At 53.4% G+C, this 15,436-nt stretch overlaps 1 long non-coding RNA gene across 1 annotated transcript; it reads right to left on the bottom strand.

Moving 5' to 3' along the window:
• Positions 1–12,595: 12,595 nt before the first annotated feature.
• Positions 12,596–13,669, bottom strand: LOC139829349 (uncharacterized). The gene is made up of 2 exons (XR_011741792.1): positions 13,422–13,669; positions 12,596–12,966 (listed from the first exon to the last, which is right to left on the bottom strand). It is a non-coding gene; the product is annotated as an uncharacterized lncRNA (long non-coding RNA).
• Between the last annotated feature and the right edge of the window lie 1,767 nt (positions 13,670–15,436).

Here is a 15,436-nt window from a genome sequence, read left to right as displayed (position 1 = left end):
CTTCTTTCCTCTCTCCTTTTCTCAAACTCTCCTGCTTCCTGGCTTTTGTCTTCCCATTCCTCCATTTCAGTCCTGCAGCCCGGCACTAGATTTTCCTCTTCCCTCCCTTTGGCTTGCTCCCTTCGCTTTCTCCCTTTGTTCCATATCCTTCTTTCCTTCTTGTCTCTTGGAGACTTTTGGCCATGCTTGACCCAAGTCTGCGGATGTTATGGAAACTTTTCAGAGGCCTCGCTGCTGACAGGGGGGACAGCAGGCAGTGACAGGCCCGGGGCTGACAGGCTCCCCATCCCCTCGGGGGCGCTCGGCTGCCACACCCAGCTGACATAGAACCTTTGTCACAATGCCCGCTACCGTGGTGAGGATGCGGGCACTCTGCGGGTGACAGGGACACAGCAGGACTTGGTGTCAGCTCAGCAATTTCTCAGTTCCCCAAAGAAGCTGAATTCTGCAAATTGCTGCTGTTGTTCTTGAAATGACGTCATCAGGTGGGTGTTTTATTGTAATATGCTGAAAACCAGGGCAGAAATGCTGAAATATTCCCATGGTATGCATGGTCTTAGGAGCAAAGCACCGTGACTCAGCCTAAGTAGATCTGCCGCTTATTCTTTTGTACTGCCAGCAGATTGTGGAAGTAGAGTATAAAAACCATCCGTATGGAGAGATCTTTGCATTTTAGGCTTAGTCTAAGTGTCTCAAGTAGCCGGGGTTTTTGATTGGGCCTAATCCATCAGGTCTGATGGCTTTCCTCCTCGTCTCCAGATGAATGTGGTAGAAAATATAAAGCAAGGAAACGTCCTTTGACCCAGCCTTGCCTTGCCTTATTTCCTTCTCATCCTGTTCCCTGTCCCAGCCTCTCTCACTAACCCCTCGTCTGGCTGCATGTCTCTTCTTTCCTCTCTCCTTTTCTCAAACTCTCCTGCTTCCTGGCTTTTGTCTTTCCATTCCTCCATTTCAGTCCTGCAGCCCAGCACTAGATTTTCCTCTTCCCTCCCTTTGGCTTGCTCCCTTCACTTTCTCCCTTTGTTCCATATCCTTCTTTCCGACTTGTCTCTTGGAGACTTTTGGCCACGCTGGACCCAAGTCTGGGGATGTTTTGGAAACTTTTCCGAGGCCTAGCTGCTGACAGGGGGGAGACAGCAGGCAGTGATAGGCCCGGGGCTGACAGGCTCCCCCTCCCCTAGGGGGCGCTCAGCTGCCACACCCAGCTGACATAGAACCTTTGTCACAATGCCCGCTACCGTGGTGAGGATGCGGGCACTCTGCGGGTGACAGGGACACAGCAGGACTTGGTGTCAGCTCAGCAATTTCTCAGTTCCCCAATGAAGCTGAATTCCGCAAATTGCTGCTGTTGCTCTTGAAATGATGTCATCAGGTGGGTGTTTTGGTGTAATACGCTGAAAACCGGAGCAGAAATGCTGAAATATTCCCATGGTATGCATGGTCTTAGGAGCAAAGCACCGTGACTCAGCCTAAGTAGATCTGCCGCTGATTCTTTTGTACTGCCAGCAGATTGTGGAAGTAGAGTATAAAAACCATCCTTATGGAGAGATCTTTGCATTTTAGGCTTAGTCTAAGTGTCTCAAGTAGCCGGGGTTTTTGTTTGGGCCTAATCCATCAGGTCTGATGGCTTTCCTCCTCGTCTCCAGATCAATGTGGCAGAAATTATAAAGCAAGGAAACATCCTTTGGCGTATTTTGCCTTGCCTTATTTCCTTCTCATCCTGTTCTCTGTGCCAGCCTCTCTCACTAACCCCTCGTCTGGCTGCATGTCTCTTCTTTCCTCTCTCCTTTTCTCAAACTCTCCTGCTTCCTGGCTTTTGTCTTCCCATTCCTCCATTTCAGTCCTGCAGCCCGGCACTAGATTTTCCTCTTCCCTCCCTTTGGCTTGCTCCCTTCGCTTTCTCCCTCTGTTCCATATCCTTCTATCCGACTTGCCTCTTGGAGACTTTTGGCCATGCTTGACCCAAGTCTGCGGATGTTTTGGAAACTTTTCAGAGGCCTCGCTGCTGACAGGGGGGACAGCAGGCAGTGACAGGCCCGGGGCTGACAGGCTCCCCCTCCCCTCGGGGGCGCTCGGCTGCCACACCCAGCTGACATAGAACCTTTGTCACAATGCCCGCTACCGTGGTGAGGATGCGGGCACTCTGCGGGTGACAGGGACACAGCAGGACTTGGTGTCAGCTCAGCAATTTCTCAGTTCCCCAAAGAAGCTGAATTCTGCAAATTGCTGCTGTTGCTCTTGAAATGATGTCATCAGGTGGGCGTTTTGGTGTAATACACTGAAAACCTGAGCAGAAATGCTGAAATATTCCCATGGTATGCATGGTCTTAGGAGCAAAGCACCGTGACTCAGCCTAAGTAGATCTGCCGCTTATTCTTTTGTACTGCCAGCAGATTGTGGAAGTAGAGTATAAAACCCATCCTTATGGAGGGATCTTCGCATTTTAGGCTTAGGCTAAGTGTCTCAAGTAGCCGGGGTTTTTGATTGGGCCTAATCCATCAGGTCTGATGGCTTTCCTCCTCGTCTCCAGATGAATGTGGTAGAAAATATAAAGCAAGGAAACGTCCTTTGGCCCAGCCTTGCCTTGCCTTATTTCCTTCTCATCCTGTTCCCTGTCCCAGCCTCTCTCACGAACCCCTCGTCTGGCTGCATGTCTCTTCTTTCCTCTCTCCTTTTCTCAAACTCTCCTGCTTCCTGGTTTTTGTCTTTCCATTCCTCCATTTCAGTCCTGCAGCCCGGCACTAGATTTTCCTCTTCCCTCCCTTTGGCTTGCTCCCTTCGCTTTCTCCCTTTGTTCCATATCCTTCTTTCCGACTTGTCTCTTGGAGACTTTTGGCCACGCTGGACCCAAGTCTGGGGATGTTTTGGAAACTTTTCCGAGGCCTAGCTGCTGACAGGGGGGACAGCAGGCAGTGACAGGCCCGGGGCTGACAGGCTCCCCCTCCCCTAGGGGGCGCTCGGCTGCCACACCCAGCTGACATAGAACCTTTGTCACAATGCCCGCTACCGTGGTGAGGATGCGGGCACTCTGCGGGTGACAGGGACACAGCAGGACTTGGTGTCAGCTCAGCAATTTCTCAGTTCCCCAAAGAAGCTGAATTCTGCAAATTGCTGCTGTTGCTCTTGAAATGACGTCATCAGGTGGGTGTTTTGGTGTAATACACTGAAAACCGGAGCAGAAATGCTGAAATATTCCCATGGTATGCATGGTCTTAGGAGCAAAGCACCGTGACTCAGCCTAAGTAGATCTGCCGCTTATTCTTTTGTACTGCCAGCAGATTGTGGAAGTAGAGTATAAAAACCATCCTTATGGAGAGATCTTTGCATTTTAGGCTTAGTCTAAGTGTCTCAAGTAGCCGGGGTTTTTCTTTGGGCCTAATCCATAAGGTCTGATGGCTTTCCTCCTCGTCTCAAGATGAATGTGGTAGAAAATATAAAGCAAGGAAACGTCCTTTGGCCCAGTCTTGCCTTGCCTTGCCTTCTTTCCTTCTCAGTCTTAGCCTCTCTCTCTAAGCCCTCGTCTGGCTGCATGTCTCTTCTTTCCTCTCTTTTTTTTTCTCAAACTCTCCTGCTTCCTGGGTCTTTTCTTTCCATTCCTCCATTTCAGTCCTGCAGCCCAGCACTAGTTTTTTCCTCTTCCCTCTTTTCGTCCTGCTCCTTTGCTTTCTCCCTCTGTTCCATATCCTTCCTCCCGACTTGTCTCTTGGAGACTTTTGGCCACTTTGGACCCAAGTCTGGGAATGTTTTTGAAACATTTCAGAGGCCTCGCTGGCGAGAGGGGGGACAGCAGGCAGTGACAGGCCCGGGGCTGACAGGCTCCCCATCCCCTAGGGGGCACTCGGTTGCCACACCCAGCTGACATAGAACCTTTGTCACAATGCCCGCTACCGTGGTGAGGATGCGGGCACTCTGCGGGTGACAGGGACACAGCAGGACTTGGTGTCAGCTCAGCAATTTCTCAGTTCCCCAAAGAAGCTGAATTCTGCAAATTGCTGCTTTTGCTCTTGAAATGATGTCATCAGGTGGGTGTTTTGGTGTAATACACTGAACACCGGAGCAGAAATGCTGAAATATTCCCATGATATGCATGGTCTCTGCACCAAACCACCATGACTCAGCCTAAGTAGATCTGCCGCTTATTCTTTTGTACTGCCAGCAGATTGTGGAAGTAGAGTATAAAACCATCCTTATGGAGAGATCTGTGCATTTTAGGCTTAGTCTAAGTGTCTCAAGTAGCCGGGGTTTTTCTTTGGTCCTAATCCATAAGGTCTGATGGCTTTCCTCCTCGTCTCAAGATGAATGTGGTAGAAAATATAAAGCAAGGAAACGTCCTTTGGCCAAGCCTTGCCTTGCCTTATGTGCTTCTCATCCTGTTCTCTGTCCCAGCCTCTCTCACTAACCCCTCGTCTGGCTGCATGTCTCTTCTTTCCTCTCTCCTTTTCTCAAACTCTGCTGCTTCTTGGCTCTCTTCTTTCCATTCCTCCATTTCAGTCCTGCAGCCCGGCACTAGTTTTTTCCTCTTGTCTCCTTTTGTCCTGCTCCCTTGTCTTTCTCCCTCTGTTCCATATCCTTCTTTCCGACTTGTCTCTTGGAGACTTTTGGCCACGCTGGACCCAAGTCTGGGGATGTTTTGGAAACTTTTCAGATCCCTCGCTGGTGAGAGAGGGGACAGCAGGCAGTGACAGGCCCGGGGCTGACAGGCTCCCCCTCCCCTAGGGGGCGCTCGGCTGCCACACCCAGCTGACATAGAACCTTTGTCACAATGCCCGCTACCGTGGTGAGGATGCGGGCACTCTGCAGGTGACAGGGACGCAGCAGGACTCGGTGTCAGCCTCCGAAGCACAGCTCCCCGCGTCAGGGAGGACGACGGTGTGTGCGTCGGATTCCCAGGTACCTTGCGAGAGCGACTCCCGCCCCCCTGGAAACACCCGCCTCTTCGCTCGGTCGTCCGGAACCCTGACGGGTTGCCCGCCGCCACCACCACTTGCGCCGCCGGCACCGCGGCGCTTACCCTCTCACGCGCGCGGCGCACGAGGAGATGAGAAAATCCCCAACCCGGAGACGGCCCGACACACGCGTGGCAAGCACACGCCCGGAGACGGCCCACCGCCGCAGGGGGGAGAGAGATACGAGCGTCGCGGAGGGGGACGGACGACGCGGGGAACGTTCCCCGTCCATGGTGGTCGCGCGCGCGCGCAGCAGCACGACACGGTACGGCCGCGGTACCCACCCGCAGACAGCCACCTGCACGGCTCCCTCCAGGAGCCGGGAGCATCGGAGCGCTCCCCGAGTCTCGATTTAGGGGGACGAAGGCCTTCGCGCGCGCCACCGGGACGCCGCGGTGGCGGCGGTGGTTTTTTTTTTTGGTGGGGGTTTATTTCGGTGGGGGCGGCGGGGTCGTGGTGGTGTCGTCGTGCCCCCCACCCGCACCTGACGCCGCCGCCGTATAATTTCACTTCGTCTTTCGGCTCGGACTGCACGGCGAGCACAACCACCCCCCCTGCCCGCACCCCAAAGCGCGGTCTCTCCCGCCCTCGCCTTGCCCCCCGCCCCCTCCGGCCCACCCGCGGGAAGGGCCGGAGGGGGTCGGCAACTGCGCGCGCCGCGCATGCGCGCTCTCACCGCCGCCCGGCAACCGGCCCCCTGCCCCCCGCCAGGTGCCCAACGGTCAGTCGCTCGGAGTCAAGCCCGTCGGGCGGGCGGTCACGGGGAGGCCAGCGCAGAAGCGTCTTGCCGATCGGCCGAGGAACCCCGCGCGCGGGTAGGCAGGGAGGCAGGCGGGCCGGGACGGGGAGACCGTGACGGGGACGCGGTGTCTCTATGCCTCCCCGGGGGGAGGCAAAGCCGCTGGCGGGGTCGGTTTCTTCTTCAGCCCGCGGCCGGGGCGGGCAGCGGGCCGAGGGACCGAGCGAGCGAGCCACCGAGGAAGAAGCGCGGGAGGCGGCAGCACGGGCAGGTGAGGGGGTTAGGCCTCTGACAGCGGGGCTGAGAAACCGCGGGACGCCCGCGTGCCCCGCCCCCCCCGCCGTCCAACCCTGTCCACCCCGGGCACGGAGCCGGCAGGGACGCCCCGGCTTCCCGGGGGGGAGGCGAACTCACTGGCGAAAGGCTGCGACGGGGGGTGGGGAGGAACTCTGGGCGGGGATGGGCGGCCGGGCTCGCTGCGGCAGACTGGGGCGGGCAGGCGGTGGTTGGGGCCGGGGAAGGCCGCCGCCTGTGCTCGGTCCGTAGCCCACCGGCAACGGGGGTTGGGGGGGGGGAGTTAAAAAAAAAAAAGGGGGGCGGGGTGGGGGGAAAGGGTGTGTGTGAAGTCGGTGACAGAAACCAAAAGCGTAAATTCAAAAAAAAAAAAGACTGGAGAAAAGGTATACGTACGTCAACAAGCCAAACCAAACCAAAAACGAACGGTCGGTGAAAGAAAACGAAGACGTAAAACAAACAAACGAAAAAAAACCACACACACACAAACAAAAAAATTGACAGATAAATAAATAAATAATCAAAAAAGTAAAAGTAAAATAAAAAAGGCTACCCAAAGACGGGAGAATAGAGAAGAAAGGGGGAGCGGGCGAGGTGTGCGTGCCTTTTTTTTCACGGATCTCTCGTGGGCGGGGGCGGGGGTGGGGCCGGGGACACACGCCGATCGATCCGTTAACGCGTTCATCACGCGCTGGTTACGCATTCACGCGGGCCTTCATTTTTCAGGGACTCGTCGGGAATGGCTCAAGCGGAGGCGGAAACGTCCGATACATTTCAATAAATTATAATAAATAAATAAAACTTTAAAAAAATATATAAAACACGCAGGGAAATTGGAATACATGGCCGGATTTAAATACATCGAGACCTAACGCTGCCCGCCTCAACGCCCCTCGCCCCGGTCTCACACACACCAGCCGCCCCCTTCCCCCACACTGGCCCCCCCCCTTCCCCCGCAATAGCCCCCCCCACCCTACAATATCCCACCGCGCACACCCCCCCCCCCACACACACACTAGCCCCCCCCCAACAAGCCCGCGCACGATACCCACCGCATATACAGCCCCCCCCACAGACACACAATAACCCCCCCGCATACACCCTGCCCCCCCGCCAGACACACCCCGTCCCCCCCACAATACCCCCCCCCACAGACACACTAGCCCCCCCCCAAGCCCCCGCACGATACCCACCGCATATACACCCCCCGCATACACCGCGCCCCCCCCGCCAGACACACCCCGCCCCCCCCACAATACCCCGCCACACACAGACACACTAGCACCCCCCCCCCCAAGCCCCCGCACGATACCCACCGCATATACAGCCCCCCCCCCCCAATACCCACCGCATATACACACACCCCCCCCTCCTCCCCCAGACACACAATAACCCCCCCGCATACACCCTGTCCCCACGCGCGCGCACACATGCCCCCCCCCCCCCCCCCCCATCCTCGCATCTCTACCCCGCACCCGTTCACCCACCACCACCGTGGCCCCGGCTGCGCCGCTCCCCGACGGCTCCACTCCGACGGGGAGGACAGGTCTACCTCCACTCGGCTCGCCCACGTCGGGGCCGCCAGGTCTATCTCGGGATCGGGCGAGGGGAAAAAAAGGGGGGGGGGGCGGGGAAGGGCCGGACTCCCCCGGCCCGGGTCGCCCGCGTCTACCGAGCCGCCCTCCCCGACTTGCTGCCGGGGGCCGCCAGGTCTACCTGCTCTTCCCCCACGGGGTGTTCCCCTCTTCCCAGTGAGCACTATGGGACACCATGAGTTACTTATGGGGCACCTATGGGGTTCTACAGGTCACTTCTCGGGGTCGATCAATCGCTTGTGGGGCACTACGGGGAGACGCTATGGGGCACTTATGGGGCTCTATGAGTCACTTATGGGTCATTTATGTGGCGCTATGGGGCACTTATGGGGCATTAATGGGGAACGTGAGGGTCGCTATGGGGCACTTGGAGGTCACTAACAGGCACTTATGGGTTGCTAAGAGTCACTTCTGGGGCTCTGTGAGTCACTTATGGGTCTCTATGGGGCATTATGGGGCACTTATTGGGAACTTGTGGGTCACTATGTGGCACTTGGTCGCTAACAGGCACTTATGGGTCGCTGAGACTCATTTATGGGGCACAATGAGGCACTGGGCAGACGCTATGGGGCACTTATGGGTCTCTATGGGTCACTTATCAGGCTCTAGGGGACACCTATAGGGAACTTGTGGGTCGCTATGGGGCACTTGGGGGTCACGAAGGGGCACTTATGGGGCTCTATGGGGCACTTATGGGTCGCTAAGGGTCACTTATGGGGCTCCATGATGCACTTATAGGGTACTGCGGGGCACCTATGGGGCTTTATGAGTCACTTGTGGGGCACTACTAGTCACCGATGGGGCTCTACGGGGCACTTAATGGTCGCTATGGGGCGCAATAAGTCACTTATGGGGCTCTGTGGGGCACTTATGGGGCACTAAGAGTGAACTTGTGGGTCGCTATAGGTCACTTGGGGATCACTAACAGGCACTTATGGGGAACTTATGGGTCGCTAAGAGTCACTTAGAGGCTCCATGAGTCACTTGTGGGGCTCTGTGGGTCACTGGGGAGACACTACGGGGCACTTATGGGTCTCTATGGGTGACTTATGGGGCATTTATGGGTCTCTATGGATCACTGTGCGTCACTTATGAGGCTCTATGAGTCACTTATGGGGCACTTATGGGTCTCTATGGATCACTATGTGTCACTTAGGAGGATCTATGAGTCACTTATGGGGCACTTATGGGTCACTAAGGATCACTTGTGGGGCTCCATGAGTCACTTATGGGTGAAAGATCCTGACAAGACCCCCACAGATCCAGAAAGAGCTTGACAAGGGAGGACAGAGACCACAGAGACCGACAGAGCCTGATCGAGCCTGATGGAGCCCAACAGAGCTGGACAAGGCCTGACAAAACCTGACAGGGCCAAACAGAGCCTGAAAAAGACGAACTGCACCTGAAAGAACACTGTAGAGCATGGCCAGGCCTGACAGAGCCTGACAGAGACTGAAAGGGCCCAGCAAAGCCTGACTGAGCCCAACAGAGCCTAACAGAGCTCTTTAGAGCATGACAGGACCCAAGAGAGCCCGACAGATCTTGACATGGACCAACAGAGCCTGGCAGAGCCCTACAAAGCCCAACAGACCCCGACAAGTTCTGACAAAGGCCAACAGAGGCCGACAGAACCCAACAGAGCCCAACAAAGCCTGACAAAGCCTGACAGAGACCGACAGGTCCTCACAGAGCCCAAAAAGGCCTGAAAAAGCACAATAGGACCCGACAAAGCCCTACGAAGCCAGACAGGGCCCAATAGAGCCTGTTAGAAGCTGACAGATCACAACAGGGCCCAGCAGGGCTTGAAAGAGCTTGACAGAGCTCAACAAGTCCCAACAGAGCTTGACAAAACAGAACAGAGCCTGACACAGCTGTACAGAGCCCACTAGAGCTCAAGAGGGCTCGACAGAACGCAACAGAGCTTGACAAAGCCTGACAAACCCAGCAGAGCTTGGTAAGGCCCAGTAAAGCCTGAGAGGGCCCAACAGAGCCTGGCAGGGTTCTTTCCTGTTTCAAAGCAAACAGACCCCATCAGTAGTGCTGCTTCCTGGAGTGCTGGGCCCTCCTGTGTGTGAGTGCAGCGCACAGCACACCCTGAGCTGGGCTTTGTCCTCTGCGCACCGGGAGGAGACCAAGCAGGATGGGATCACACATGGTGTTCAGCAGCTGCTCTGCTGAAACTGCCCCCGTTTGGTTTTTTTTTATGTTCCTAATCACCGTTTGCTGCTTTTATCCTCACACTGAGGTTTTACCTTTGACAAATTCTTTCTCCTCAATATACTATGCACTAAAAAAGATTTTCTTCGTATTATATTCTCCATAGCAACTGCATCAGCTTGCCATGAATAAATTACCTCTGACTTGACAACCCTTGTTAGAATATAGAAAATGCTGTTTCTGAGTCATAGCTACCCAGCAGAAACCTTTTCTGTTCACCACTTACTTACATTTCCCACCTCTTTACTCTTTGAAGGAAACTGTTATTTTTTTTTCTTTTAAATCTTCTCTCCAGCTGAAGGCTCTGGAGCTGGGGGCTGATGGAAAGCGGACACAGACTTTCCCTTCCGGCACTCAGAAGCTCCCGGTGCAGTACAAATGTCCTCAGTGACTCCTCTAAATCACATTGGGCTCAGCATTGGCCAGATTTTGAATGACCAAATCTCTTCCCAGCAACTTTCCCCACTTCTTAGGTCCCCATGGAGCAGGCTTAATGGAGAAGGTGAGCTTCTATCCAGGGAGAGCGTGACGCTGTGCATTGGTGGGCACAGGCAACACAAGGATGTTCAAACACGGTATCTTCGTTGAGTGCCCAGGGCTTTTTGAAGCCAAGGAGCAGTTCTCATGTGAAACTCGGGCTGTCTGGAGCCCCGGGAAGGTCCGTGTCCCGTTTCAAGAGTCTGTCCAGCCTGAGACACCTCTCAGTTTGCCAAAGCACTCAAATTTTCTCTGGAACAATGTGGCCACAGCCCAGGAGAGGGAGCACTTGCTAAGGAAGTGTGCAGTCCCATAGAATCACAGAATCCCGGAATCATTTTGGTTGGGAGAGACCTTGAGATCATGGAGTCCAACCATAAACTAAATCTAGCATTAACTCATATCCCTAGGAGCCTCATCCATGTGTCTGTTCAACCCTCCAGGAATGGTGACTCCAGCACTGCCCTGGGCAGCCTGTTCCAATGCCCCACAGCCCTTTCCAGAAAGAAATGTTTCCTAACGTCCAATCTGAAACTTCCCTGCCCAGATGCAGTCCCAGTTCTGCCCACTTTCCTTGCCCTGGGTAACTCCAGGTGGTCTTGCTGGTGGTGGGCAAGGGTCTGGTCCTTCCTTACACCACACTCTTCTCTGCCCTGTTGCCACGCAGCCTGCCCCTGCAATGGAAATGCAGCTGATATTGACGGCAGCACAGCATAAATGTGCTGATGTTATCGCAGTCTGTCAGTGCTTAGAAGAGGCCCATAAGAAAGATGGGGACAGACTTTTGAGCAGGGCTTGTTGTGATAGAACAAGGGGTGATGGTCTTAAACTGAAGGAGGGAGATTCAGGCTGGACATGAGGAAGGAATTGTTGTCCCTGAGGGTGGTGAGAGCCTGGCCCAGGTTGGCCAGAGAGGTGGTGGCTGAACCATCCCTGGAGACATCCCAGGCCAGGCTGGACGGGGCTCTGAGCAACCTGAGCTGGTGAAGATGTCCCTGCTCATGGCAGGGGGGGCACTGGGGAGCTGGGAAGGGCCCTCCAACCCAAACCATTCTGTGATTCTATGATTCTGTGCATAAGGGGGAAGGGATAAAGAGCCTGAGTCACCACTCAGTGCCTCTCGCCCCACACCACTGCGCTCCCCTGCTGTGTCTCTCTGAGTCTCTCTGAGTCATCCAGCACAGCAGGATTTTGGGTTAAGCTCCAGAAAGCCAGGGCTGTTGGAGACACTCGCCTCTCCTCTGAGAGCCTCAGCACCTCTGGTTAGGCTGGGCTCTGCTCTGTGGAGCAGATGTTTTGCCTCTCCTGGGGTTCCCTGATGTGGATTTTTCCCAACATGTGTACCTGCACCTCAGGGGTCACCTCCCACGTTGTGGTCTGGGGAGGAGGAGGCTCAGGCTTGGGGGCTGATGCAAGAAGCAGCAGGAGAAGGAGCTAAAGAAGTGGTTTCCAAACACCGAACTCTCCACCTATTTGCAAACTAACACACCCTTAAATTCACTTAAATTCCAGGCATCTGAAAGACAGCGTGGGCTAATGGGAAAGTACAGGGCAGCTCCGCTCTGCCACCAGGCAGCTGTGTGGCTGTGGGGAATCCTTACCTGCCTCTGTATCTGCCATTTGGGTCAGGGTCACCCTTTTTTACCATGTGGTCTCAATTTTCAGCATCAGCCCTGGCCCAGACCTGCCCCTGGGGCTCCTGTGGGCCCATCACTGCCTATTGCTCTCTCCAAGTCCAGGTGACACGCTGAAGCCGAGGGTGAGTTGGGAACCACCAGCATGGTGCTGTCATTTTGGGAAATCTCCATTATGTGAAGGTTTCACTGTCAGTCCCTGTGTGTTTATATAGGGACTTCTACAACCTGACCTCCTGGAGCCATGGGATTATGCAAAGCTCTTCAATCGCCATTAAACAGAAGTTTCCAGTTAAAGAATAACTCCCTGAAAACTCATAACCCCAAAGGTATACCCTGTTTCCCCAAAAATAAGACCTATCCTGAAAATTAACCCTAGCATGATTTTTCAGCATCTTTGAGGATGCTTGAATTACAAGCCCTACTCAAAAAATAAGCCCCAGTTACAGTTCGTAACAAAAAAAAAACAATTTAAAAAGTGTCCAGGAAGCTATACGTGTACAAAAGTAATCATCTTTTGAAACAAAAATTGTATAGGACCCCGTCTTATTTTTGGAGACACAGGGTAGGTAGTCAGGATGCAGTTTTGCTTTTTTGTGTAATGTCATTTCTATAGTCTAAAATAAATATGAAATAAACAGCAAGTAATCAGTCAGTAGCAAAAAGAGATAAAATGAGAAGAGCACATTAAAATGATGTATAACACACTTGCATTTATTTAAGAACGTATTCCAATATCAAATGGCAAATTTCAACAATGTAAAAACTGCAACTACTTTTGCACCAACTCAGTATTTAGTGTTTGACTTATTGCCTTTTTCTTTTTTTCATTCTGTAAGACATGAATCACATGCGTTTAGGGGTTAGCCATCCCCAGACGCTCTGGTTGCACCATCAGTTTTGTGTTACCTGCCTGTCCTTCCCACCGGTGTTAGTGGGAGAGGCTGCTTTTGGCTCTCTGGGCTGTGTGGTGGGTTCCTGTGGGGATCAGGCTCCACTGTCCTGGCAGGAACAGGTCCAGTTTCTTTATTGCAATGAGTTATCTCTGTTCTCACCTAGCTGGGCTACAAAAAGGAAATAGATTGGTGAGGCTAATAATGAAACAGGTGTGTAGGCGCCACTGGTAAGGGTTCTTTCACACCTCCCCGCTATCCTTGGTGCTTCAGCTGCTCGTTCCCTCACTGGTGTGGTTTAGAACAAGGGTGTCTGTGCATGGCAGTGGAGTAAGGAGATGGTATTTGTGTGTGTGTGTGAAGTCGCTGTTACCAGTGCAAGAGAACAGTAGCCTGGATATTTGGGTAAATAAGGGGATGTCACAGTTTAAGGCAAGGCGGCAATAAACCATGGCAGATGCTCCTTGTTACCCTCTTACCTCCAGCCATCCCTTCCCTTTAGATCAGAAGGATGATAGGGAAGATAAGAGAGAAAGAAGAGAGACTTAGACTTCAAGTTGGAAGGTTTTAAAGGGTTTTACTAATGCTACTAATAAATAGAGAATATATATACAAAATATACAAACCCAATCTAAGTGCTGGATGTGGAGCTGGGTCACTCAGCAGGGCTGGGTGTGCAGGGCTGGGGCTCCAGGTGCAGCTCAGGCCCCAGGAGTCACGGGCGGGACTGCACAGCAACCGGAACCTGGGTGCAGGGTGCAGGGCCGGAGGCCTGTGGGTCACAGACAGACAGACAGACAGGGGCCTCTCTGGATGCCGGCCATGGTCGAAGAGAGCGTGACCCTGTGATCACCCTCTGATATAGGGGGTATGACGATTATGGGGTGGGATACTCAGTTGATCCTCAGTTGGTCAGTTCTGGTCACCTGTTCATCCGCCCCTCCTCAAACACAGCAGAACGTGGGAAAACTTATCGGTCTTTCTTGGCTACCATGGTCATAAACCTAAAAACGAGCTTCTTCAGCATTCCCTTGGTCTCTTATCAGCACTGAGTACAGCATCTGAGGAAAAATATGCAGACAAAAACTCAGCAAAGTACAGCAACCTAGGATAACTGAGCTGGAAGAGAAATCACTAAAAGAGAACCAGTCTTGTTTTTAGCAAAACCAGGATAGGGGAAAAAGGGAACACTTTACATTTGGAAAAGATCAACTCAACACAGACATCCAGGGATGTCCCCATTTTAAGGCCTCATTTGTTGAACAAATCTTTACAGCAAGAGATCAAAAAGCACAGTCTACTCTTTTGCGCACAGAGTGGTCCGTGAATCAAAAAATAAGGATGATGTAGCAGGAATAAGAAGCAAACCATGAGTCAGTGTCCAGACGTCCCCACGGCAGCAGCGATCACTGGGCTGTGTTAAAACGGCCTCGTTCATTTGCTGTGCAGTGGGGAGGAGGCAGCAGGTGCAGGAGCGGTGGGTCTGCTTCCAGCCTACAGACACTGCCTGTTCTCCAGCTCTGAGTGCTGGTCCCCAGGGCCAGCAGCTGGACACAGATGCAAAGCAGCAGCAGACATTTATTTTCATTAGGAATAGTTTGCTGCTCCTTTTTTACAGCCTAAACTGCTCAAAAAAATGCATTCCCAGCAGATCAGAGTGGAGGCTCATGGGTCTGTTCCAGGGCAGCTGCAACCACTCCTTCCCACGGGTTTGGGGCAGCACGCTGCCCTTGCGCTGTTTCAGTTCAAGTTGAGATCTGGTCTGGGTCTTAGCTTTTTTTTTTATTTTTTTCTGGGGTGAGGCAAATCCTGGGATGTGGCACCAATCTGAAGTTGCCTGGGGACAGAGATGGGGACCTGATCCCCAAGGTGCATCTGAGCAGAGTCGTAGATCCAGATAGATCTGCCATAAATATAATCAATGCCCCCAGCCCAGCACTCAGTTTCCAACACAAAAGAGTTTCTGGGCGATAATGAGCTTCCTGCACTCACATCAGCTGAAGCTGCCTCATCTGCCACAGCTCCTGGAAAGGTCTCGTCCTCCCTTCCTTCCCCACCAAAGGTCTGATTTCAGCTCCACAGGAGCTCAAATGCACAGCAGGATAATTGCAAAGCTGGAGGTCTTCAGATTTCTTTGGCTGGATTCAGCTCTCTGGTAACGAAGAGGAGCTCAAAGCCCATTTCTAAGCACTCAGTCCTGGGTTAATTCTTGCTCTTGGGCTTTGAAAATCCTCTTGCCAGGCCTGGTGGCACTAGACCCCGCATACGACTCCACTGAGCCCATCCTTGACACAAACAAATCCTGCTGAAATCAGTGAATAACAGAAAAACTCAGGATTTGACCTGTCCAGGTCTAGGTTTGCCCAGTTTTGCTGTTGGGCACTGCAAACTCCTTTTCAATGCGTGACACACACACACCGAGCTGGGACCCTCTTGGGCTGTGCCGCTGTCCTCATGCAGCTGATGTCTCCTGCAGACCTGTATTTCACACCCCGAGTGCCTCCAACCCCATAAAGCCCAAATCCTCTGGTGTTACTGGTGCATTAGAGCCACATCACCTTAATCAGGAGGGAAAATACAGTCCAGAACTCCAGGAGAGAGCCCTAACAACCTCCCCCAAACCCCTCCTGTAGCCTGATAG

This window comes from Patagioenas fasciata, chromosome 18 (assembly GCF_037038585.1).
Source record: "Patagioenas fasciata isolate bPatFas1 chromosome 18, bPatFas1.hap1, whole genome shotgun sequence".
NCBI classification, from domain to species: Eukaryota; Metazoa; Chordata; class Aves; order Columbiformes; family Columbidae; genus Patagioenas; species Patagioenas fasciata.
This window is presented reverse-complemented; position numbering and strand designations above follow the sequence as displayed.